Genomic DNA, 25,623 nt, shown 5'->3' on the forward strand with positions numbered 1-25,623 from the left:
TGCTCCAGCCGCCCAAAGCAGCGCCGGTTGTGCCGCATGCTCCTACCTCCCATGGCCGGTTGTGCTGCCGCGGAGGCCTCACCGCCCCCTACTATTCCCACATTTGGCCAGGCCCTGCAGCGACGGCAGCCTCACATCGCAGCTGAACCAGTGAACCCTCATACTCCTCTCTGCGCGGGCTTCCACTACCGCGTCTTCCCCGACTCCGCATCATCCCCTTCCTAGGCCTCACCATCTTCCACCGCCCTGGTGCTCTCGGTGCAGCGTTGTCAAGGAATGACTTCCATCAGAATAGTATTGTACGTCGAGAGGCTGACAGCTGGGTCGACGGCGGCCGCAAGGAAGTGCGTCCTTATTACGCGCAAAATAGTTATTCCTCCACCTAACAGCAGGGACCCACCTGACTGCTGGGACCCACCAGCTACATCTTCGCACGCAAGGAAGTGTGTCCATATTATGGAGAAAAATGATTCGCCCCCCTGACTGCTGGGACCCACCAGCTACATCTTCGCACACAAGGAAGTGCCTGACAGTCGGGACCCACCTGGTCGAAGCGTTGTCATTCTGGTCGCGAATGTGTACGTACATACTGGTCGATGTAGAGGCGCGCACATACCGTAGTAGAGGCGCGCACGTGTCATAGTAGAGGCGCGCACGTAGCATGTACACGTACGTACAGCGGCCAGGGTGAAAGAAAGAAAATACAGCCACGTATGTACATACGGGCGAGATCTCGAACGCCTACTCGCGCATACTTATGGCCAGGGCTCGTGTACATGGCTGCGTCAGAATGGAGAAACTGCGTCATCGTCGTGTTCATGGGGAGGCAACAAAATGCGTTATGTTCATCGGGAGGCAACGGAACGTGTGCTGTTCATCAAGAGCCAACCGGCTTGGACGGAACAACCGATGGAAATGAGGCCTGGTGTACCGCAGAATAGAGGAAACGGCCTTGTGTTGGACTGGCCACGGTCGAAACGGGATCCTGTTCATTGGGAGGGGTCTGGTGTACTGCAAAATGGAGGAAACTGACTTTTGTTGGACCTCCTACGGTCGAAACGAGGTCATGTTGATTGGGAGGGGTGTGGCATACCGCAAATCAGAGGAAACGGACCTGTGTTGGAGCGCTATGGTCGAAACAGGGGGTCTTGTTCATCAGGAGGGGTGTGGCGTACCGCAAAACGGGACTCCACGGGATACTGTTCATCTCCACCATCGACCTCCTCCAGCGTCCACGGGCTACTGTTCATCCACCGTCGACCTCCTCCAGCCTCCACCTGTGACTGTTCATCCACTGGCTCCTGTTCATCCAGCCTCCACCGCATGCTCCTCTACCGGCTACTGTTCAACCAGCCCTCTCCATGGGGTCCTGTTCAACCACCCCTCCACGGACTACTGTTCATCCAGCCCTCCACCGGCTACTGTTGAACCAACCCTCCACGGGGTCGTCCTGTTCATCCAGCCCTCCAAGGGGTCCTGTTCATCCACCCCAACCAGCTGAATTGGGGTCCTGTTCATCCAGAGGCAACACCATGGGATCCTATTCATCCACCCCCACCAGGAACTGTTCATCCACCCCCCCTAATGATCATTGTTCATCAAGGGAAGGAGGCAGCAGGGTTCGATCGGCTTCAGTTAGCAGCAGTAGCGAAGGAATCACTCGGGTTCAGTTAACAGCTAGGGATCGATCGCTCGGGTTGAGTAACGTTGCTAGTGCAATCGCTTGGATTCAGTTAGAGCCCAACACCTCGCTCGGGTTCAGTTAGCGCCCAACGCCTCGCACACATGCGCGTACGTTTACGAGAGCAACACGCATCGCTCGGCCCCCGACCACCCACCATAACTGGGAACTCCCCGAAATTTTCCTCGCCCTTGCTTCTACCAGTGGTTTTTTCGTCATGGACGGCCCAAAGAATGTCATGCAGCTCTGTCTCCAGCCCACCCCGGACAAAAAGCCCATTTTCTATCATGCTTTATTTTCATAGAAGTAGGAGCCCACCACGTCTATGATGATACCGGGTTTTGTCACAATTATTCTCATAGAAGTGTCATAACATTGACAGAAGAAAATTTGTTCGGCCCAAAATGTCACGGATGTGTCTTTTTTGTAGTGAATAGCCCAATGGATTGATCGGAAAGAATAACTTTGAGGTGGTTTCTTAACCTACAATAATCTCTTTGTTTTTTCTCTGCTATTAGTGACTTTGGAGTGACTCTTTGTTGCATGTTGAGGGATAGTTATATGATCCAATTATGTTATTTTTGTTGAGAGAACTTTCACTAGTGAAAGTATGAACCCTAGGCCTTGTTTAGAAGCATTGCAATACCATTTTCGCTCACTTTTGTTACTTGCTACCTTGCTGTTTTTATATTTATAGATTACAAAAATCTATATCTACCATCCATATTGCACTTGTATCACCATCTCTTCGCTGAACTAGTGCGCCTATACAATTTACCATTGTATTGGGTGTGTTGGGGACACAAGAGACTCTTTGTTATTTGGTTGCAGGGTTGTTTGAGAAAGACCATCTTCATCCTATGCCTTCCAGGGATTGATAAACCTTAGGTCATCCACTAGAGGGAAATTTGCTACTGTCCTACAAACCTCTACACTTGGAGGCCCAACAACGTCTACAAGAAGAAGGTTGCATAGTAGACATCAAGCTCTTTTCTGGCATCGTTACCAGGGAGGTTCGTGCTTGAAGGTATATCTTTAGATCTTGCAATTGAATCTTTTTGTTTCTTTTTTATCACTAGTTTAGTCTATAAAATAAAACTACAAAAACAATGGAATTGAGGTTGCCACATATGCTTCTTCTTTTAATGTCTTTCATGAAAATAAGGATTCCGATAATTGTGCTCAAGTGTTAGAAGAAGAATGCATTAAAATGTTTAGCACTAAATCTTTGAATGATGAGCATGGTTGCAATGTTGTTAGTATGAATTCCTTGAATATCCATGATGCTAATGATATGCAAAGCTACAAGCTTGGGGATGCTATATTTGATGAATATGATATTTTTAGTCCACCAAGTTTTGATGAGAATATTTATTATGATGAAACATGCCTCCTATGTATGATGATTATGTTGATGAAAGTGGGTTTGGAAGAGTGTAAACTGTCGTGGAAATATCACGTCAAATGTCCTAGCAGAAGGACTTAGTCGTGGAGCCATCGCAATGAGGTTAGCCTGAAGGGGTTAAACCGGACAAGGGACACGAGAGTTATACTAGTTCGTCCCCTTTGATGAAGGTAAAAGCCTACGTCTAGTTTTGTGATGGGATTATTAGGGTTTCGATTACCAGGGAGCAAACACGCTAGCCTGGGTCTCGAGTTGTTGTCTGTTTACCCTGAACCGCCGCCGGGTCGTCCCTTTATATACACATGTCAACGCCTGGCTGGTTTACAGAGTTCCGAGGCCGACTCATACAAGTGTTCGGCTTGGTCTCTCCCTTTCCCTAGCTTACAATACAAGTAAACAACTATGGCTGTTTACCGCTATGGGCCTTAATCCGCCTCTAGCCTTGGGCCTCTAAGCTTCATCAGTAAAGCGCCATCTTCTTGTCTTCACGGACTTCAGTATGGTCGAGCATGAACCGACCCCTCCTGGGCGGTTTATACTCAGTAGTTATATCCTCAACATTAGGCCCCAGATTGATATGAACCTGTTCATGTCGATCGTCAACACTTAAACAAATTCCACGGGCATCTTCTGATGATTCTTGTAAACCGCCATGTTGCCGTTTCCCTGTAAATTTTGGTGAACCGCCATGACGTCATCTTCTGTCACTACAGCAAATCATCATGATGTCATCTTCTGCATAAAAAATTCCCTTCATTAATTACATCCCGAAGATCAAGGCGATAGCTGCGCCCCCTTTCGCCGCTTCAGGCCCCTTGATTTTCGCGCCTGCCGTTTTTCCCCTTTTCTTGATAAACAAGGCCGGGGGGACTTTCCATTTCCCCCCTTGCCTCCCGTCTTCCTCCTCACGACTCGAAGAACTCCAGTGCCGCCGCCACCGCCGTCCGTCCTCGAATCTGCACCAACCTTGGCCGCTGCATCACCCTGTTTGGACCAGAGCTCCTACGATACTCCGCCTCCGCTGTGTGGCCCTAGTAAACATTCCTTCCCCTAACCCTAGATCTCCATTAGGGCTTCAAGTTCCTCTGTGTTCATCGATGTTCATCAGCGCTTCTCTACCTTTCCCTTAGCCTTTTACTGAATCTAGCTATACCTGGTTGTTTCTTTTGTGGCTAGATCCGTAACTTTTACTCTGCCACACCATAACGCCTTACTGTTCATAGAAAAACTGCATCTGGACCTTCTCTTTTCCTCTTAGCGCCATTGTAGGGCTTCAGATAAAATTTCTTTACTAAACCATGGTAGATCCAAAATTATACTGCCACACTATGAAATCTGTTTCTGTAAACACTTAGTAGATTTCAACTCTGCCCCTTCTGTTTAAGGGCGGTTTAACTTTTAATAATTGATAATCCGCCATATCCATTAGCCCTCACTTAAACCGCCGTCTTATCTTGAGTAGAAAACTCCGGTTTAACTCACATATATGCTTTCATCAAATTCTTCGGTTTAACACCAATTACTACATATCAACCATCTATCGTAAACCGGCCTTCATTTTTCCTTTTACAGTTCGTTTCCGAGATGACCAAGCAATTCGCCGCTTGCAACTGGGTTCCTTCCCGGATCACGGAAGCAAAAATCAATGGATACGTTGTAACTGGCACTTTAGCCTCAAAAAATATCCTTCACTGGCGAGTTCTTGGCCCTGAGTGCCCTCCTGAGCCTCAAGATGGCGAAGTAATTGTTTTTATGGAGTACTTAGACCGGGGATTGAGCCCTCCCGGATCAAAGGTCTTCCGAGATGTTCTTGCCAGCTTTCAACTCCATCCTCAGGACATTGGACCAAATTATGTGTCCAACATATGTAACTTCCAAGTGTTCTGCGAAGTTTACCTTCAAGAGGAACCAACTATTGAGCTCTTCCGGGATTTCTTCCATTTAAACCGCCAGACTAAGTTCTCTAATGGCCCCAATACTGAACTTGGTGGGGTTTCAATCCAAAAGAGAAAGGAAGTTGATTTCCCTCATGCAAAGCACCACAACCACCCTAAAGACTGGAACCAAACATGGTTTTACTGTAAAAATACTGCCCCTGCTGGAGAAAATCCCTTGCCACGTTACCCGCACAAAGGCTTAGCAATGGCCATCCACTGCCTCAACGGCTCACCGCCAAGGAGCGATAGGCTTACGCATCTCAACTCGCTAAACTCCGGGCTCTCCTAGCCAACGGTTTGACTGGCGTTGACCTCGTTCGCTGCTGGGTTGCATGGCATGTCCTTCCTTTAATCCGCCGCCCCAGATTGATGCACGAGTATAACGTCAATGCCAAGGATCCTCAATGGTTTAATGAGATAGAAATGACTGATGATGAAGTCACAGAATCTATGAAGAAGATGCTAGATGAACCGATCGCTGCAGGCAGCCAAACTGGGCTGGCCCCTTTTTACTCCTCCAACAAACCGCCAGAGGTAAAGATTTTAACCTTGTGCTTTCTTGATCCGCCTCCGCTTTAACATTGCTCTAATGAACCATTGTTTAATTTTCCAGGCCAATAGCTCCTTTTGGAAAAGGAAAGCTTCGGACAAACCGGCAAGGGCTCCTCGTGCCAAGAGCAAAGTTATAAAGAGAGCAGCCAAGAAGAAGATCGGCGAAACTGCTGATCCACCCGAAGATATTGAAGATTCGGATCAAGAGGTAGAACTTGACTCCCTTGGCTCCTTTTTCATACACCTTATTAACAATGACTATTATCAGGATGATGCGGAAGCCAGCCGTGCTGATCATGTTGAGGTAATCTCCCTTTCCTCCAGTTCAGATCATGTGCCGGTTCAGAAATTTCGTCTGCAGTTCGGAAAGTAAAACACTCTCACCCACTTGCTCATTTGGATCCACAACTTTCTTTGAAGACACAGCAGCAAGAAGGTCGTTGCACAACCCGGCACAATGGTCAACAGGTCACTTCCTCCGGTTTACCAGACACTCCACCCCGGAAGCGTCGTCCAGAGGTCTCTTCTTCTTTTAATAATCCTTGTCCCTTGGCGGGTTGCTTCTGGAACCCACTTAATCCGCCTGACTCGAATTATCAGGTGTCCTCTAATTCCTCATCTGGCGGTTCATCAACCACTCAGCTGCCTCCCCTTAAAACTGTCCCCGAGTAAGTATACTGCCCTTTAACTTTTTCCTTCGTGTATCGGTTTACCATACTAATCTTCTGTTTTGATCTTGTAGTGCCAAGGGACGGTTGAGCAAGAAAGCCAAGACCAGTGAACCTACTGATGAAGTTGAACCGGAGAAGACTCCAAAAATGTCGGTAGAGACACTTATGTTGTTATGGATGATTCTGCCCCACCGGATCCAGCCACTGACGCTAATCCGCCGGAAGCTGACCTGGCTACACATGTTGATACATCAAGTCCACATGTCACGCCTCCAAGTCCAGCAGCTGATCTGCTGAGTCCAGCTGCTAATCCGCCAAGCACTGCTGCTAATCCACCGAGCCCAGCCAAAGATAGTGTCAATCCACCAAGCCCATCAAAAGGTGGCGATGATGTTATTATCACGGGCACTGCTTATACCGCCCCAGGCAATCCAGTTGCTTTATTGAAACATACTGCTAAGGACGAATTTGCTGCTATGGGCAAGGGGAAAGGGAAGACAGATTTGTCGAGCTATGTTAATCTTTCTGCTCAGGATCTTCATTCCGGATTCTTGAACCGGCTTTACACAAGCCGAGATTATGAGGCCGGTTTGGTGAATCTGATGAAGGAACGCTATGAGGTAATCTTCCAAACACTTTCATCCTTATTCTGTACATTCAGTGTATTGTAGCCCCCAAGGGCCGGTTTGTCTCGTGAAGACAAACCGGGACTTTAAAGATAAAGAATACTTCGACTGAGTAGCCCCCAAGGGTCGGTTTATCTCTTGAAGATAAACCGAGACTTTTATATTCCATACTGTATTTTGTTAACTTCCCTTGCCTATGTATTTTCTTGATCAAACACACATTAGCCCCCAATTGCCAATATTAAAACTTGTATTGATCCTTGGGACTTCAAACAATCAGTAGTAAAGAAGCAATCCGCATTAGCCCCCAAGTTCCAAGTGTATAACTGGTTATATGCTTGGGACTTTTGATAAAATATTTATATGCTCCTCATCTGACTGTGGCAGGCTGATATAAATCACCAAGGCTCTCAAATTGCTGATCTTCAAGAGAATATCAAGTCCCAACAAGCAGAGACTTCCAAGGCCAAAGATGAGCTTAAAACCGCTTTGGCAGCGACGGAACAACTGAAAGAAGGGTTCAAGAATGAGCGTGCCAGCTGGGAAACAGAGAAGACAACATTGTTGAAGCGGGCTGTGGACGCCGAGTCAGCTCTTAACCCGGTGGCGGAAGAACTAACTGGGTTGAAGCGCCAAGTAAATGCCATGACCTCTGTGATATTTGGTAAATACTTCTGTCAAGATCTCTTGAATAACCATCTTTGAAATTTGCCGGTTTAACATCAAAATCTTAAACCGTTGTAGGTGGCCGTGTTGCTCATCTGGGCTCTGACATGCGGATGAAGCTGAAGGCAGCCTATACGTTGATAGAGCAACTGTATACCGGTGCCCAATGGGTTATCTGTGCAGTCTCCTACAACAAACCGGCCCCAACATTGATCAAGGACACTCTAGCAAGGTTATCCATGATGCCGATGCAGATAGAAGAAATGAAGCGATCCGCTGCCAGGGCTGGCGCTCTGTTGGCACTTACCCGAGAGAAAGCATGGATAGCTGGTCTGGATCCGGTTGATATTGCCAACGGCTTTCCTGGTGAGCAAGAAAACGGGGCAGAATTTGACAATGAAGCCCTCAAAGTTCTGACAAAGGAGATGCGTCCCCTGGCGAGTCAATTGGCGGAAGAAGCTAACTTGACTGTTCACCAGTCCTTTTATGATGCAAACAACCAGCGGATTGACACTGCTGTGAAGGAAGTGCAAAATCTTATCCCACCAATCCATAAGCACACTTACACCCCTGACGTTGATCCATCCGAACTTATAAGTGAAGAGGCTGTCTTTCAAGCTTTAACCCGGATTGACTGGACCACCGTCGACTTCCAGCCACTGGATGGAGAGGAGGAGGCTGAACCGACACCAGATGATCCATAAACTTCACGTCAACATGGTGATGAGCCTTGATCTGACAATCGGGTTGATGTTTCACAAACTGTGCTTTACGTAAAGAACAATCCTTTATTTTGGGCTATAAAACGCCTTGTAATAGGCTAGTTTGAAAATACTTTGATCTGCTGCCATCGTGCACTGAGATATGACTTTGTTTGATCCGCCATGATAATTGCAGTACTTGCTTATGTACCTTTATAACATTATGCTGTCCTTATATCTGCATAACAAAAGATCTGTCCGGGCGGTTTACCGCTGGACGGGTCATAATGCCCAATACATAACCTGGTAAGTAACCAAGGCTGTAAAAATAGCAAAAAATGAATCATACCTAGGATATGAAATTATGTTGTTGATTTACCAACTTATTTGTAGTAAGGGTGAATACCCAACTTTCACCATGCAATGCTGGTATTGTATGAAGTAAAACCGGGTTGTGATGAACACCGGATGATCATACTGGCGACAATTAGTCAAAGCCAGACCGGATTGAAAGATGCCAGTTAACCATTGATTAAATGGTTGAACAAATGATATCTGTAAGCCACACGGGGTTAAAAAACACCGGGTTGAGATGAAGACATATAGCCTGGCCGGATCAAGAGATGTCAGTTTACCTTAAAAGGTGACCAAATAAGGATAAAACTTGCAAAAAACAAAGCAAATAAAAACTTGTAGTCAAGGCTTTTCGAGGGTTGCCAGGCCCAAATTCGAGGCTTTTCGTGGGCTGCCAGGCCGTTGAGTTAAACCATTTGACAAAGCCTTTTAAGATGGGCCTCCAACTAACCGATCGTTGTTTTAACTTTGACAAGTTCAGGGTCTCAATGAGTGTAACTGTCAAACGTTCGGCGGGTCATGCCAGGATTACCTGGATAGGAGTGGTTTACTTGATGAAGGCAGGTTAACCCGGGGTTTTAGGTGAATACACCAGGCTTCCAAGCCGTGGGTCGATACCCGGTTACAAGGGTCCTTTCAAACTCTTTGTTACTTTACAGAAAGAGCCCCCAAGTAACTTTGTGAGCTGTGCTCAATGGGTGCCTATGTTTGAGTCGTGCTAGTAGCAACAGATCTCTCTTTCGCCCCTTGGGTGTGAAGCTCCCAAGCTGTATGATGGCATAATAGCCGGTTCAATGGACAAAACAGGTCATTGCTTTGAAAGCAGAAGCCCCCTTGTATCCAAGCAACATTGGAAGAACGGCAGAGGCCCTGCTTTATAGCAAGGGTGCCGGTTTATTATATTGATCATAATATATACATTGTCATAATATGTACATAAGAAGAGCCTATAACTCAAGTGTAGTATGGCCGAAGGAGAGCTATGTTCCACGGTCACCGGGTCTCCTCCTCAGAAGTGCGTGAGTCTTCTTGAACGTCAATGAGGTAGTATGATCCGTTGTGCAGAATCTTGCCGACCACAAAGGGCCCTTCCCAAGGTGGGGATAACTTGTGCATGTCGGTCTGATCCTGGATGAGCCGGAGCACTAAATCGCCTTCTTGAAAGGTTCTTGTTTTAACTCGGCGGCTGTGATAACACCACAGGTCTTGCTGGTAAACCGCCGAACGAGCCAAAGCCATATCCCGCTTCTCATCTAACAGGTCCAGTGCTTCTTGACGTGCTTGCTCATTGTCCGCTTCAACATAATTGGCAACCCGAGGCGGGTCATGACGAATATCACTAGGGAGTACTGCCTCTGCTCCATAAACCATTAAGAAAGGCGTATAACCTGTAGATCGGTTTCGGGTGGTGTTTATGCTCCATAACACAGATGGTAGTTCTTCCACCCAGTAACCCGGTGTCCGCTTCAAGGGGACCATAAGCCGGGGCTTGATACCCTTTAGAATTTCCTGATTAGCTCATTCAACTTGACCATTGGATTGGGGATGAGCCACAGACGCTACATCAAGCCGGATGTGCTCTTGTTGACAAAATCCTCCATGTCGCCTTTAGAGAGGTTCGTGCCATTATCCGTGATAATGTTGTGTGCAAAACCGAAACCGAAGATCACCTTTTTAATGAATTGAACCGCCGTGTCTGCGTCACACTTGCTTACTGGCTCCGCTTCAACCCATTTAGTGAACTTGTCAACCTCCACCAATAGGTGGGTCTTCTTATCCTTTGATCGCTTGAAAGGCCCTACCATGTCAAGCCCCCAAGTTGCAAACGGCCAGGTGATAGGAATCATCCGTAGCTCCTTAGTCGGCACATGAGCTCGTCTTGAGAATTTTTGACAGCCGTCGCACCGCCTGACCAAGTCCTCGGCATCAGCATGAGCTGTCAACCAATAGAAACCGTGACGAAAAGCTTTAGCAACCAAGGATTTTGAACCGACGTGATAACCACAGTCTCCTTCGTGGATCTCACGTAAAATCTCATGGCCTTCTTCAGGAGAAACACAGCGCTAGAATGCCCCAGAAACACTTTAGTGGTGTAACTCGCCGTTGTGAACAACCATGGACTTGGACCGCCGGACAATCTGTCTGGCTAAAATTTCATCATCTGGTAGCTCGCCCCGGTTCATATACGCCAGGTATGGAACTGTCCAATCCGGAATGATATGTAAAGCGGCCACCAACTGTGCCTCCAGATGAGGAATGGCGAGGTCTTCTTCTGTGGGCAGCTTAACCGATGGGTTATGCAAGACGTCCAAAAAGGTATTGTGCCGCACTGGTTTACGCCGAGATCCTAGCTGGCTTAAAGCGTCAGCTACCTCATTTTTGCGCCGATCAATGTGCTCCACTTGATATCCCTTAAAGTGACCAGCCACAATATCCACCTCTCATCGGTAAGCCGCCATGAGTGGATCTTTGGAATCCAAAGTACCTGAAACTTGCCGGGCTACCAAGTCTGAGTCTCCAAAGCATCGTACGCGGCTTAAGTTCATCTCCTTAGCCACTCGAAGACCATGGAGTAAAGCTTCATACTCAGCTGCACTGTTAGTACAAGGGAAAATTAAGCGAGGAACATAATGAATTTTATCACCTCGAGGGGAAGTAAGGACAACTCCAGCCCCCGAGCCCTCCAATTGCCTGGACCCGTCAAAGTGAATAGTCCAGTATGTACTGTCCGGTTTGTCTTCTGGAGCCTGCAACTCAGTCCAGTCATTGATGAAATCCACAAGATCCTGGGACTTGATGGCTGTGCGAGGCATATACTTCAAACCGTGTGGTCCAAGCTCAACAGCCCACTTAGCAACCCGGCCAGTTGCCTCCCTGTTCTGGATTATATCCCCCAAGAGAGCAGAACTGACCACTGTGATGGGATGACCTTGAAAGTACTGTTTAAGCTTTCGACTTGCCATAAACACCCCATACACCAACTTCTGCCAATGAGGATACCTTTGCTTTGACTCAATGAGCACTTCACTGATATAGTAAACCGGCCTTTGAACAGGGTACTCCTTCCCATCCTCCTTGCGCTCCACCACAATGGCAACACTAACAGCCCGAGCATTAGTAGCCACATACGACAGTAGTGGCTCCTTATCAACGGGAGCAGCAAGAACTGGCGGTTCAGCTAACTGCCGCTTCAAGTCCTCAAACGCCACATCAGCTGCATCACTCTAGACAAAATTGTCAGTTTTCTTCAGCATCTCATACAGAGGAATTGCCTTCTCTCCCAAACGGCTGATAAACTGGCTTAAAGCCGCAATACAACCTACCAATTGCTGAACATCATTGATACACGCCGGTTTAGCCAAGGATGTAATTGCCTTGATCTTTTCCGGGTTAGCCTCAATGCCTCTGTTAGACACCAGAAAGCCTAAGATCTTCCCTGCCGGAACACCAAAAACACACTTAGCCGGATTGAGCATCATTTTATAGACTCTCAGATTATCAAAGGTTTCTCCAAATCAGATATGAGTGTCTCTGCTTTCCTAGACTTGACCACAATATCGTCCACATAAGCATGAACATTGGGCCCAATCTGAGTATGAAGACAATTCTGCACGCAACATTGATAAGTTGCCTGGGCACTCTTGAGTCCAAAGGGCATGGATACATAGCAGAAGGCTCCAAAGGGAGTAATGAAAGATGTCTTCTCCTGGTCCTTAACTGCCATCTTGATCTGATGATAACCAGAATAAGCATCCAGAAAACTCAAACGCTCACAACCCGCCGTAGCATCAATGATTTGATCAATACGAGGGAGGGCAAAGGGATCAGCTGGGCAAGCTTTATTCAAATCTGTGTAATCCACACACATACGCCAAGTGCCGTTTTTCTTAAGCACCAGCACCGGATTAGCCAACCACTCTGGGTGAAACACTTCAACAATAAAACCAGCAGCCAACAAACGGGCTACCTCTTCTACAATGGCCTTGCATCGTTCCTTGTTGAAGCGGCGAAGGAGCTGTTTGACCATTTTAAACTTCGGATCAATATTGAGAGTGTGCTCAGCGAGTTCCCTCGGTACACCTGGCATGTCAGAAGGCTTCCATGCAAAAATGTACCGGTTCTCACGGATGAACTCGATGAGCGCGCTTTCCTATTTCGGATCCAGATTTGTGCTGATACTGCTTGGATGAATCGCCAGGAACGAAATCAACAAGTTTAGTTTCATCAGTTGGTTTGAACTTCAGGGTCAGATCATGTTCTGTAGAAGGCTTCTTTAAGGAAGTCATGTCTGCCGGATCAACGTTGTCCTTATAGAACTTTAACTCCTCCATTGCACAAACCGATTCAGCATATGCCGCATCTCCTTCCTCACACTCTAGAGCAATCTTACGGATGCCATGAACTGTAATGGTCCCTTTGTGACCCGGCATCTTGAGCTGTAGATAAACATAACACGGCCTTGCCATGAATTTAGCATAAACCGGCCGTCCAAATAAAGCATGGTACGGACTTCTGATTTTGACCACTTCAAAGGTTAGTGTCTCGGACCTTGAGTCATGATCATCTCCAAAAACCACGTCCAGAGCTATCTTACCAACTGGGTAAGCCGATTTGCCAGGCACCACTCCGTGAAAAACGGTGTTTGACGGTATAAGATTCTTATCTGTCAACCCCATACGCTGGAAGGTTTCATAGTACAAGATATTGATACTGCTCCCTTCGTCCATGAGTACCTTGGTGAACTTATATCCTCCCACCTGAGGTGCAACCACCAAAGCCAGGTGACCCGGATTGTCAACCCGGGGTGGGTGATCCTCCCTGCTCCAGACAATAGGCTGCTCAGACCAACGTAGATAACAGGGCACCGCCGGTTCAACAGAGTTCACAGCTCTTTTATGGAGCTTCTGATCGTGCTTGCACAAGCTAGTGGTGAGGACATGATACTGTCCATTGTTTAACTGCTTTGGGTTGCTCTGATAACCCGACTGCTATTGACTCCCCTGATTACGCTGTTGACGGTTACCACCTTGGTTGTTCCAATTGCCCTGATGATTCTGGAATCCTGAGCTTGAACCGCCAGCACCGTAACCCGGCCCATGGAATCCTGGACCGGAACCACCAGATGGACCCTGATCATATCGAAAAGATCAGAATTTTTGAACTCCCTAATGATGTGGCAATCCTTCCAAAGGTGTATGGTCGGAGCCTCCTTTGTCCCATGCTTCGGGCAGGGCTGGTTTAACAGGCGTTCCAGATTCATTCCTCCACCGCGCTGGGGCGGTTTACCCTTACGACGCTGCATATTACCCTGCACATTGGTGTTAGCCAAAAGATCGGAATTATCCGCTTTACGCTTACCACTGTTTCCTTGGCCCGTCTGATTATGCTGTCCTTTTGAACCGGCATTCTTCTTTCCCTTCTCCCGTTTCTCTTCATCAGAATCAGGATCTTTGGTATTATCAGAATCAGCATACTTAACCAGAGCCGCCATAAGCGTTCCCATATCATTGCAGTGGCGCTTGAGTCGTCCCAACTTCATTTTCAATGACTTAAACCGGCAATTACGCTCCAATATTACGATGGCCGTGTCAGCATTGATACGGTCTGACGAATGCAAAACTTCTGAAACCCGACGCACCCAATGAGTCGTTGACTCGTTCTCTCCTTGGACACATGCATCTAAATCCACAATGGACATAGGTTGTTTACACGTATCTTTGAAGTTTGCTATGAACTTGGCCTTCAATTGGTCCCATGATACGATGGAGTTGGCGGGCAAGCTTTTTAACCAAGTGCGGGCCGTTCCTTCCAACATCATGGTGAAGTATTTTGCACATGCAGCTTCATCTACATCCAGTATCTCCATTGCCATCTCATAACTTTGAACCCATGCCTCAGGGGGCTGATCAGCAGTGTAATTAGGCACCTTGCGCGGCCCTTTGAAATCCTTGGGCAGCCGCACATTACAGAGAGCCGGGAGAGACACGGCACTCCCCAAGAGCTGAAGGTAAGCCCTGTCCCTCGCTCTATCGATGTTGTTGGCTGAACTGGGATGGGTTGATGATGACCCGCGTACTATGCCGCTAAAGCGGCCTCCCTTCACGCTCTGCCATTATCCACTACGTCCTAAGCATTCCGACCACCGTTCGCCGGATTAGCCCCTCGAGGCGCATCTCGACGCCGCGCACTGCTTGATAAGGTCAGCTCGTCCATATGCCTGCTATAACTCTTGCTCGGATGGGGGGTTGAATGTATTCTGTCTCGGCTGTAGGAATAAGCCTGTTGCTGAACAACGGCGGTTTGAAGAAGATCCCTGGCTCGTCGAGTCTCGATCGCTGCTAAGGAATCATCCTCCATCGGAATAGCCGCCAAATGTGACGCTGCTGCAATCATGTTATCCAAAGGACTGGAAAAGTGACCAGGCGGTGTTGTGACATACTGTGGCGGGTTGTCCATCCGTCGAGGCGGGTCCATCGCTCGTGGGTGATCCGGCGCCGCCCCCGGTGCCTCGGTCCGGTTTACTCCTGCAGGATTCCCAGGCCCAGCTCTTGGTGTGCTGAAGAGATTCAGACCCTCGTAAATTTGCGGCAATCGAGACCGGTACTTCCTTCTCATAACTTCGTTTGATGCGTTTTGATCCAACGTAAGTCGGTAATTCTGCGCTTGGATTTCCTGTGATCGGGCATCTAAAGCGGCCCGTTCTTCATCCATCCTGGCCTCCTCAACCGCCAAGTCCGCCTTGGCCTGAACTATCTGATCCTTTAACTTGGCAACATCCGCATTGTGCTGAACCTGAGTCTCCAGAGTTACCACTGTGGTCAAAAGTGTCATCCAGTCATCCAGTAAATTGGCAAGAACTTGAGCCGGCCGGCGCACCGGGCCTCCTGCCACGGCTGCCGTTCCGGAGACCATTGCCGCTGTAGACGAAGATTGTACGGTGGGCTGTGTACCGGCCATGAAGATTGCAACCCGGTTTGGTGGTTCGAGGGGATACGGAATACTGTCACCATCGGAGTATCCCTCAAACCGGCCATCATGAAGTTGGTATAGCGACTCGGTTTCACCAGTGGACGATTCATCATCTGAGTAGACGGCCATCTCACCATTGGATACCAATTCAGATTCCGCTCCATGGATGAATCCTACGAACGCACACTTCACGGAAGGCCGACCCCGGGGCAGGACATGCACGCTGAGACATCTTGACGAGGTCGGTGGAGATGTCTCGCTCAGGGCCCGGTTCGCCGATCTTGCCGATGAAAATGTGAATTCCGCCAAAGGGGACCCGGTACCCATACTCAATTGAGCCGGCCTTAGGGCCCCAGCCTGCATCGTCGATCTAGAGCTTGCCGCGACGACTCTTGGTCATCCGGCCAACCACGTACCCCTTGAGTCCTTCAAAGCTGACCTTCAAGAAATCGAAACCATCGTGCGATAGCCCCACGGTGGGTGCCAACTGTCCTAGAAATATCACGGCAGATGTCCTAGCAGAAGGACTTAGTCATGGAGCCATCGCAATGAGGTTAGCCTAAAGGGGTTAAATCGGACAAGGGACACGAGAGTTATACTAGTTCGTCCCCTTCGATGAAGGTAAAAGCCTACGTCTAGTTTGTGATGGGATTATTATGGTTTCGATGACCAGGGAGCAAACACGCTAGCCTGGGTCTCGAGTTGTTGTTTGTTGTCCCTGAACTGCCGCCTGGTCATCCCTTTATATACACAGGTCGACGCCCGGCCGGTTTACAGAGTTCCGAGGCCGACTCATACAAGTGTTCGGCTTGGTCTCTCCCTTTCCCTAGCTTACAATACAAGTAAACAACTATGGCGGTTTACCGCTATGGGCCCTAATCCGCCTCTGGGCTTGGGCCTCTAAGCTTCATCAGTAAAGCGCCATCTTCTTGTCTTCATGGACTTCAGTATGGTTGAGCGTGAACCGGCCCCTCCTGGGCGGTTTATACTCAGTTGTTATATCCTCAACATCAACTTTAGGAAGTAATGGTCCCACTATTTTGGAGGGTGTTGAATATTGTTGTGATAATTATAAAAGTGAATTTGGAGAGGTCATGACTTTATTTAGTGATGAATCCACTATTTCAGAAGAGGTTCCAATTGATTACAAGAACAAAGTTGCTATCTATGATGATTATTGTGATGACATGTATGCTATAAAGAATAATGATAACCATGAAACTTGCCATCTTGATTTTAATTTTCAATTGGATTATGCCTCACATGATAGTTATTTTGTTGAGTTTGCTCCGACTACTATTCATGAGAAGAAATTTGCTTATGTGGAGAGTAATAAAAATTCTATGATTGGGGATCATGAAAATAATGCTTTATGTGATGGTTATATTGTTGAATTCATTCATGATTCTACTAAAAATTATTATGAGGGACAAATATATGCTTGTAGGAATTGCAATAATATCAAGTTTCCTCTCTATATGTTGAAAATCTTGAAGCTATGCTTGTTGTGCTTTCCTATGCGAGTTGATTCTTGTTCCCATAAGTTGTTTGCTCACAAAATACCTATGCATAGGAAGTGGGTTAGACTTAAATGTGCTAGTTATATGCTTCATGATGCTCTCGTTATGTTTCAATTCTTATCTTTTATGTGAGCATCATTATCATCATCATGCCTAGCTTAAAAGGCATTAAAGAAAAGCGCTTGTTGGGAGACAACCCAATATTTACCCCTACTGTTTTTTTGTGTTCGCATGATTAAGCTACTGTAGTAATCATGTTCTATAGCTTTGGTTTCAATAAAGTGCCAAGTAAAGCTTTTAGGATAGCTTGTGGTGATAGTTGTGTTGATCCTGCTGAAAATAAGAAACTTTTGCGCCCAGTAAATAATTTCTGGAATCTTATCAAGACGTGATTTTGACCAGATTCTTTTTTCTATGGATTATTGAACAAATTTCTCAGGTGGAACTAATTTGTTCAGAATTTTTGGAGTTACAGAAGTATTCGAGAGTTACAGATTACTACAGACTATTCTGTTTTTGACAGATTCTGTTTTATATGTGTTGTTTGCTTATTATGATGAATCTATGAGTAGTATCGGAGGGTATGAACCATAGAGAAGTTGGAATACAGTACCAATATGAATTTAGGATGAGTTTACAACAGCACGAAAAGTGCCGATTTATAGTAACGGAGCACCAATATGAATTTAGAATGAGTTTATATTAACGGAGCTTACGAGTTTTCTGTTGAGTTTTGTGTTGTGAAGTTTTCAAGTTTTGGGTAAATATTCAATGGACTATGGAATAAGGAACAACAAGAGCCTAAGCTTGGGGATGCCCAAGGCACCCCAAGGTAATATTCAAGGACAACCAAGAGCCTAAGCTTGGGGATGCCATCTGGGGCATCCCCTCTTTCGTCTTCGTTCATTGGTAACTTTACTTGGAGCTATATTTTTATTCACCACATGATATGTGTTTTTCTTGGAGCGTCAATTTATTTTATTTTGTTTTGCTTGCTGTTTGAATAAAATATTAAGATCTGAAATTCTTAAATGTTAGAGATTCTTCATAGAGTTGCACAATTATTCGACTACTCATTGATCTTCACTTATATCTTTTGGAGTAGTTTGTCGTTTGCTCTAGTGCTTCACTTATACCTTTTTAGAGCACAATGGTAATTTTATTTTGAAGAAATAGATGAAATCTCATGCTTCATTTATATTATTTTGGGAGTCTCTAAACAGCATGGTAATTTTCTTAGGTTATGAATTTAGTCCTAATATGATGGGCATCAAAGAGGGATATAATAAAAACTTTCATAAAAAGTGCATTGAATACTATGAGAAGTTTGATTCTTTATGATTGTTTTGAGATATGAATATGGTGACATTGGAGTCATGCTAGTAGAGTAGTTTTGAATTTGAGAGATACTTGTGTTAAAGTTTGTGATTCCCGTAGCATGCACGTATGGTGAACCGTTATGTGATGAAGTTGGAGCATGATTTATTTATTGATTGTCTTTTCTTACCAATCTATCCCCCTAGCAGCATGCGCGTAGTACTTCGTTTCGATAACTAATAGATTTTTGCAATAAGTATGTGAGTTCTTTATGACTAATGTTGAGTCCATGGACTATACGCACTCTCACCCTTCAACCATTGCTAGCCTCTCTTGTGTCGCGCAACTTTCGCTGATACCATACACCCGCCAAATATCTTCCTCAAAATAGCCACCTAACCTACCTACTGTGGTATTTCCATAGCCATTCCGAGATATATTGCCATGCAACTTTCCACTATTCTGTTTATTATGACATGCTTCATCATTGTCATATCGCTTTGCATGATCTTGTAGTTGACATCGTATTTGTGGGAAAGCCACCTTTCATAATTCGTTCATACATGTCACTCATGATTCATTGCACATCCCGATACACTTCGGGATGCATTCATATAGAGTCATATTTTGTTCTAAGTATCGAGTTGTAATTCTTGAGTTGTAAGTAAATAAAAGTGTGATGATCTTCATTATAGAGCATTGTCCCAGTGAGAAAAGGATGATGGAGACTATGATTCCCCCACAAGTCGGGATGAGACTCCGGACGAAAAAATAGGCCATAAAAAATAAAAAATAAAAGAGAAGGCCCAAATAAAAAAATGAGAGAAAAAGAGAGAAGGGGCAATGTTACTATCATTTTTCCAAACTTGTGCTTCAAAGTAGCACCATGATCTTCATGATAGAGAGTCTCCTATGTGTTCACTTTCATATACTAGTGGGAATTTTCATTATAAGAACTTGGCTCGTCTATTCAAATGATGGGATTCCTCAAAATGCCCTAGGTCTTGGTGAGCAAGCAAGTTGGATGCACACCCACTTAGTTTCTTTCTGAGCTTTCATACACTTATATCTCTAGTGCATCCGTTGCATGGCAATCCATACTCACTCACATTGATATCTATTGATGGGCATCTCCATAGCCCATTCATATGGCTAGTTGATGTGAGACTATCTTCTCCTTTTTGTCTTCTCAACAACCACCATTCTATTCCACCTATAGTGCTATGTCCATGGATCATGCTCATGTATTGCGTGAAGATTGAAAAAGTTTGAGAACATCAGAAGTATGAAACAATTGCTTGGCTTGTCATCGGGGTTGTGCATGATTTAAATATTTTGTGTGATGAAGATAGAACATAGCTAGACTATATGATTTTGTAGGGATAGCTTTCTTTGGTCATGTTTTTTTGAGAAGACATGATTGCTTTGTTAGTATGCTTGAAGTATTATTGTTTTCATGTCAATATTAAAATTTTGTTTTGAATCTTATGGATCTGAATATTCTTGCCACAATAGAGAGGATTACATTGATAAATATGTTAGGTAGCATTCCACATCAAAAATTCTGTTTTTATCATTTACCTACTCGAGGACGAGCAGGAACTAAGATTGGGAATGCTTGATACGTCTCCAATGTATCTATAATTTTTGATGTATTCCTACCATGTTTATAATATTTTTACATGATTTTGGTATGATTTGGTTAGAACTAATCCGGACTGACATTGTTTTCAGCAGAACTACCGTGCTGTTGTTTTTGTGCAGAAATAGAAGTTCTCAGAATGCGCTGAAAATCAACGGAGAATATTTTTGAAAAATATAAAAAATACTGGAACGAAAAGTTACCGGAGGAGAGTCCTGAGGGCACCACGAGGGTGGAGGGCGCACCCCTAGGGTGCACCCCTGCCTCGTGGACTCCCTGTGGGGACCCCTGACGTGAAACCGATGCCAACCCCTCCTATAAATCCCAAAACATCCAGAACAAAACCTAGATCGGGAGTTCCGCCACCGCAAGCATTTGTAGCCACCAAAAACCAATCGGGACTCTGTTCCGGCACCCTGCCGAAGGGGGGATCCATCACCGGTGGCCATCTTCATCATCCCGGCGCTCTTCATGACGAGGAGGGAGTAGTTCACCCTCGGGGCTGAGGGTTTGTACCAGTAGCTATGTGTGTGATCTCTCTCTCACTCTCTCTCTCTCTCGTGTTCTTGATATGGCACGATACATATATACCGCGAGATTTGCTATTATTGATGGAGCTTATGATGTTTCTCCCCCTCTACCTTCTTGTAATGGATTAAGTTTTCCCTTTGAAGTTATCTTACCAGATTGAGTCTTTAAGGATTTGAGAACGCTTGATATATGTCTTGCATGTGCTTATCTGTGGTGACAATGGGATATTCATGTGATCCACTTGATGTATGTTTTGGTGATCAACTTGCGGGTTCTATGAACTTATGCATAGGGGTTGGCACATGTTTTCATCTTGACTCTCCGGTAGAAACTTTGGGGCACTCTTTGAAGTTCTTTGTGTTGGTTTGAATAGATGAATCTGAGATTGTGTGATGCATATCGTATAATCATACCCACAGATACTTGTGGTGACATTGGAGTATCTAGGTGACATTAGGGTTTTGGTTGGTTAGTACCTTAAGGTGTTATTTTACTACAAACTCTAGGGTTGTGTGTGACACTTATAGGAATATCGCAATGGATTGATCGAAAAGAATAACTTTGAGGTGGTTTCATACCCTTCAATAATCTCTTCGTTTGTTCTCCGCTATTAGTGACTTTGGAGTGACTCTTTGTTGCATGTTGAGGGATAGTTATATGATCCAATTATGTTATTATTGTTGAGAGAACTTGCACTAGTGAAAGTATGAACCCTAGGCCTTGTTTCGAAGCATTGCAATACCGTTTTCGCTCACTTTTGTTACTTGCTACCTTGCTGTTTTTATATTTTGAGATTACAAAAACCTATATCTACCATCCATATTGTACTTGTATCACCATCTCTTCGACGAACTAGTGCACCTATACAATTTACAATTGTATTGAGTGTGTTGGGGACATAAGAGACTCTTTGTTATTTGGTCGCAGGTTTGTTTGAGAGAGACCATCTTCATTCTATGCCTTCCACGGCTTGATAAACCTTAGGTCATCCACTTGAGGGAAATTTTCTACTGTCCTATGAACCTCTGCACTTGGAGGCCCAACAACGTCCACAAGAAGAAGGTTGCGTAGTATACATGAGGAGGAAAGTTCCCAGAAACAAAGATTGCGTCGACATCGACTAAGAAGATGACGACGAGACCACTAGCCAGAAGAAGACGAATAAGAAGCGCAAGGATAAAGCAGTGATGAGCGTTGAGAGATAGGGCACACCTAGTACCGACAAGAAGGCTAAATCTGAAGCCCCGACAAGGAAGTTGCCACGCGCGCTGACTGCCAGGAGGCTTCCGCTGCCGAGAAAGCTGGGAAAGGTGATGGGCTGTACTACAAGATTCATCGGACCAAGGGCCACAATCTCCAGGAGTGTCATCAAGTTGAGCAGCTCGTCAAGAATTAGAGAGCTGAGTATGAGAAGGGAGATAAGGAAAAATATCAGAACGGTACTAGCGGTAAGGGGCGGGGCGGTGAAACAAATCACCCGCAAGGATCCATGGAACCAAGGAAAATCCGCTAGGGGCCGAGAGAAAGAGGATTGCAATGCTGGAAATGATGAAGGGGATGAATAGGAATCTAGTGAGCAGGAATTCCAGAAGACCACTGACGCCATGTGCATCGACGGGGGTGTGCATCTTTGCAATCCTCTCACCGCCATCTTAAATAGTGGGCGTGTGAGGTCAATGCCATGGAGCCAGTAGCATGTTCACGGAAGCCGCTCAAGTGGCCACGCATGCCCATCACATTTGATGAAGAGGACGACCCCGACCGCACCAGTACGGTAGGGTGCTTGCCGTTGTTGGTCTCCCCAATGGTCCACAACCTCAAGGTCACAAATATGTTGGTTGATGGTGGGGATGGGTTGAATCTGATTTCCCCACAAGTTCTCAGCAAACTCCAGATAGCATAGGAAGAGCTTAAGGCCACTGGCACGTTTCAAGGAGTTAATCCCGGGAGGAGCCGTCCTAAGGGAAAGATCACGTTGCCAGTAACGTTTGGGGGTAAGTTAAACTACCAGACTTAAAAGATTGTGTTTGATGTGGTCAACCTCCCCCTGCCGTACAATGGAATCCTTGGGCACCCAGCCCTGGCCAAGTTTATGGCAGCATCCCTCTATGCCTACAACACCTTGAAGATGCCAGGCCCGAGGGGCGTTTGCTACCTCTTGAGCACTGTGTTGGTTCTCCCTTGAAGAGGAAAGGGTGATGCAGCAAAGTAGCGTAAGTATTTCCTTCAGTTTTTGAGAACCAAGGTACCAATCCAGTAGGAGGCTCCTTAAAAGTCCCACGCACCTACACAAACAAACAAGAACCTCGCAACCAACGCGATAAAGGGGTTATCAATCCCTTCACGGTAACTTGCGAAAGTGAGATCTGATAGAGATAATAAGATAAGATAAATATTTTTGGTATTTTTATAATATAGATTGGAAAGTAAAAGATGCAAATAAAAGTAGATGGAAAACTTGTATGATAAAAGATAGACCCAGGGGCCATAGGTTTCACTAGTGGCTTCTCTCAAGATAGCATAAGTATTACGGTGGGTGAACAAATTACAGTCGAGCAATTGATAGAGAAGTGCATAGTTACGAGAACATCTAGGCATGATCATGTACATAGGCATCACGTCCGTGACAAGTAGATCGAAACGATTCTGCATCTACTACTATTACTCCATACATCGACCGACTCCTGCCTGCATCTAGAGTATTAAGTTCATAAGAACAAAGTAATTCATTAAGAAAGATGACATGATGTAGAGGGATAAACTCAAGCAATACGATATAAACCCCATATTTTTATCCTCGATGGCAACAATACAATATGTGCCTTGCAGCCCCTGCTGTCACTAGGAAAGGACACCGCAAGATTGAACCCAAAGCTAAGCAGTTCTCCCATTTCAAGAAAGAACAATCTAGTAGGCCAAACCAAACTGATAATTGGAAGAGACTTGCAAAGATAACCAATCACACATAAAATAATTCAGAGGAGATTCAAATACTTCTCATAGATAAACCCTATCATAAACCCACAATTCATCAGATCTCGACAAACACACCGCAAAAAGAGTTACATCAAATAGATCTCCAAGAAGATCGAGGAGAACTTGGTATTGAGATTCAAAGAGAGAGAAGAAGCCATCTAGCTAATAACTATGGACCCGATGGTCTATGGTAAACTACTCACAACTCATCGGAGAGGCCTTGGAGATGATGTAGAGGCCCTCCATGGTCGATTCCCCCTCTAGCGGAGCGTCGGCGAAGGCTCCAAGATGGGATCTCGCGGATACATAAGGTTGCTGCGGTGGAAATAGTTTTTCGTGGTGCTCCTGGATGTTTTCAGGGTACGGGAGTATATATAGGCGAAGGAAGTACGTCGGTGGAGCCACGAGGGGCCCATGAGGGTGGGGGGGGCGCACCCACCCCCTTAGGGCGCACTGGTCACCCTCATGGCCGGCTCGTTTGCAGCTTTACGTCCACTCCAATTCTCTTGGATTGCATTTGTTCCGAAAAGATCGCTCCGGAAGGTTTCATTCCGTTTGGACTCCGTTTGATATTCCTTTTCTTCGAAACACTGAAATAGGCAAAAAAACAGCAATACGGGCTAGGCCTCCTGTTAGTAGGTTAGTCCCAAAAATGATATAAAAGTGTAAAGTAAAGCCCATAAACATCCAAAATGGGTAATATAGTAGCATGGAACAATCAGAAATTATAGATAAGTTGGAGACGTATCAAGCATCCCCAAGCTTAATTCCTGCTCGTCCTCGAGTAGGTAAATGATAAAAACAAATTTTTTGATGTGGAATGCTACCTAGCATAATTCTGAATGTCATTGTCTTTATTCTGGCATGAATGTTCAGATCCAAATGATTCAAAATAAAAGTTCATATTGACATAAGAAATTTAATACTTCAAGCATACTAACAAAGCAATCATGTCTTCTCAAAATATCATGGCATTAGAAGGTTCATCCCTACAAAATCATATAGTTAGACTAGGTTTCATTTTCATCACACAAAATACTCCCATCAAGAACATCCCTGGTTTCAGCCAAGCAATTGGTTCATACTTTTTAACGCGCTTCAGCTTTTTTCAATTCTCACGCAATACATGAGCGTGAGCTATGGATATAGCACTATGGGTGGAATAGAATATGATGATGGAGGTTCTGTGGAGAAGATAAAAAAGGAGAAAGTCTCCCGTTGACGAGGCTAATCAATGGGCTATGGAGATGCCCATCAATTGATGTCAACATGAGGAGTAAGGATTGCCATGCAACGGATGCACTAGAGCTATAAATGTATGAAAGCTCAACAAAAGAAACTAATGGGTGTGCATCCAACTTGCTTGCTCACGAAGACCTAGGGCATTTTGAGGAAGCCCATCGTTGGAATATACAAGCCAAGTGTCGGGGAAACTGATCCACGAACACCTATGGGGATCGGCGGACCGAGCCCCTTTCGATTCGGTGAGGGCGGAGGTTGAACAAAGAGCGGATCAAGGCAGTACACGCGGGCGGTTTTACCCAGCTTCAGGCCGCACGGATGCGTAAAACCCTACTGCTGCTTCTTTGTGTGTATTGAATCTTTGCTCAGGAGCGATCGACGCTACCAGACTGAGCGTGGGAGTGTTTCTGGTGTTTCCAATGAGTCGAAACGGCCGAACCCCCCTCTACGTTGCGCCTGGGCCTCCTTTTATACTCTCAAGGGGTTACCCACAGGTGGCAACGTAGACTAGAAGGGTAAAAATGGAAAAGGATGCGGTAGGTGCAGCTACCGCTACTGTGGATACAGTGCACCCTACCTAACTCTGACGACAGGGGACAAGGGCATTAAATGCCAGTCTGAGTCTCCTAAACAGTGCAAAAGGTGACCGTTAGGAGCGCCACCATTTGCCACGATGGCCTTCTCTTCATCTCCGCTTGCCACCACGTACCCCTAGCTGCACAGCCTCCTACCACGTGTGCTTGGGAGAGTCCTAGAGCGACACGTTAGCAGGTGTGCTGGAGCACGGGCATGAAGTGGGGGTTTCCCGCGGCAAGCTCCTTGCCGCGGCCGTC

Source organism: Triticum dicoccoides, chromosome 2B, assembly GCF_002162155.2.
Source record: "Triticum dicoccoides isolate Atlit2015 ecotype Zavitan chromosome 2B, WEW_v2.0, whole genome shotgun sequence".
Classification (NCBI taxonomy): domain Eukaryota; kingdom Viridiplantae; phylum Streptophyta; class Magnoliopsida; order Poales; family Poaceae; genus Triticum; species Triticum dicoccoides.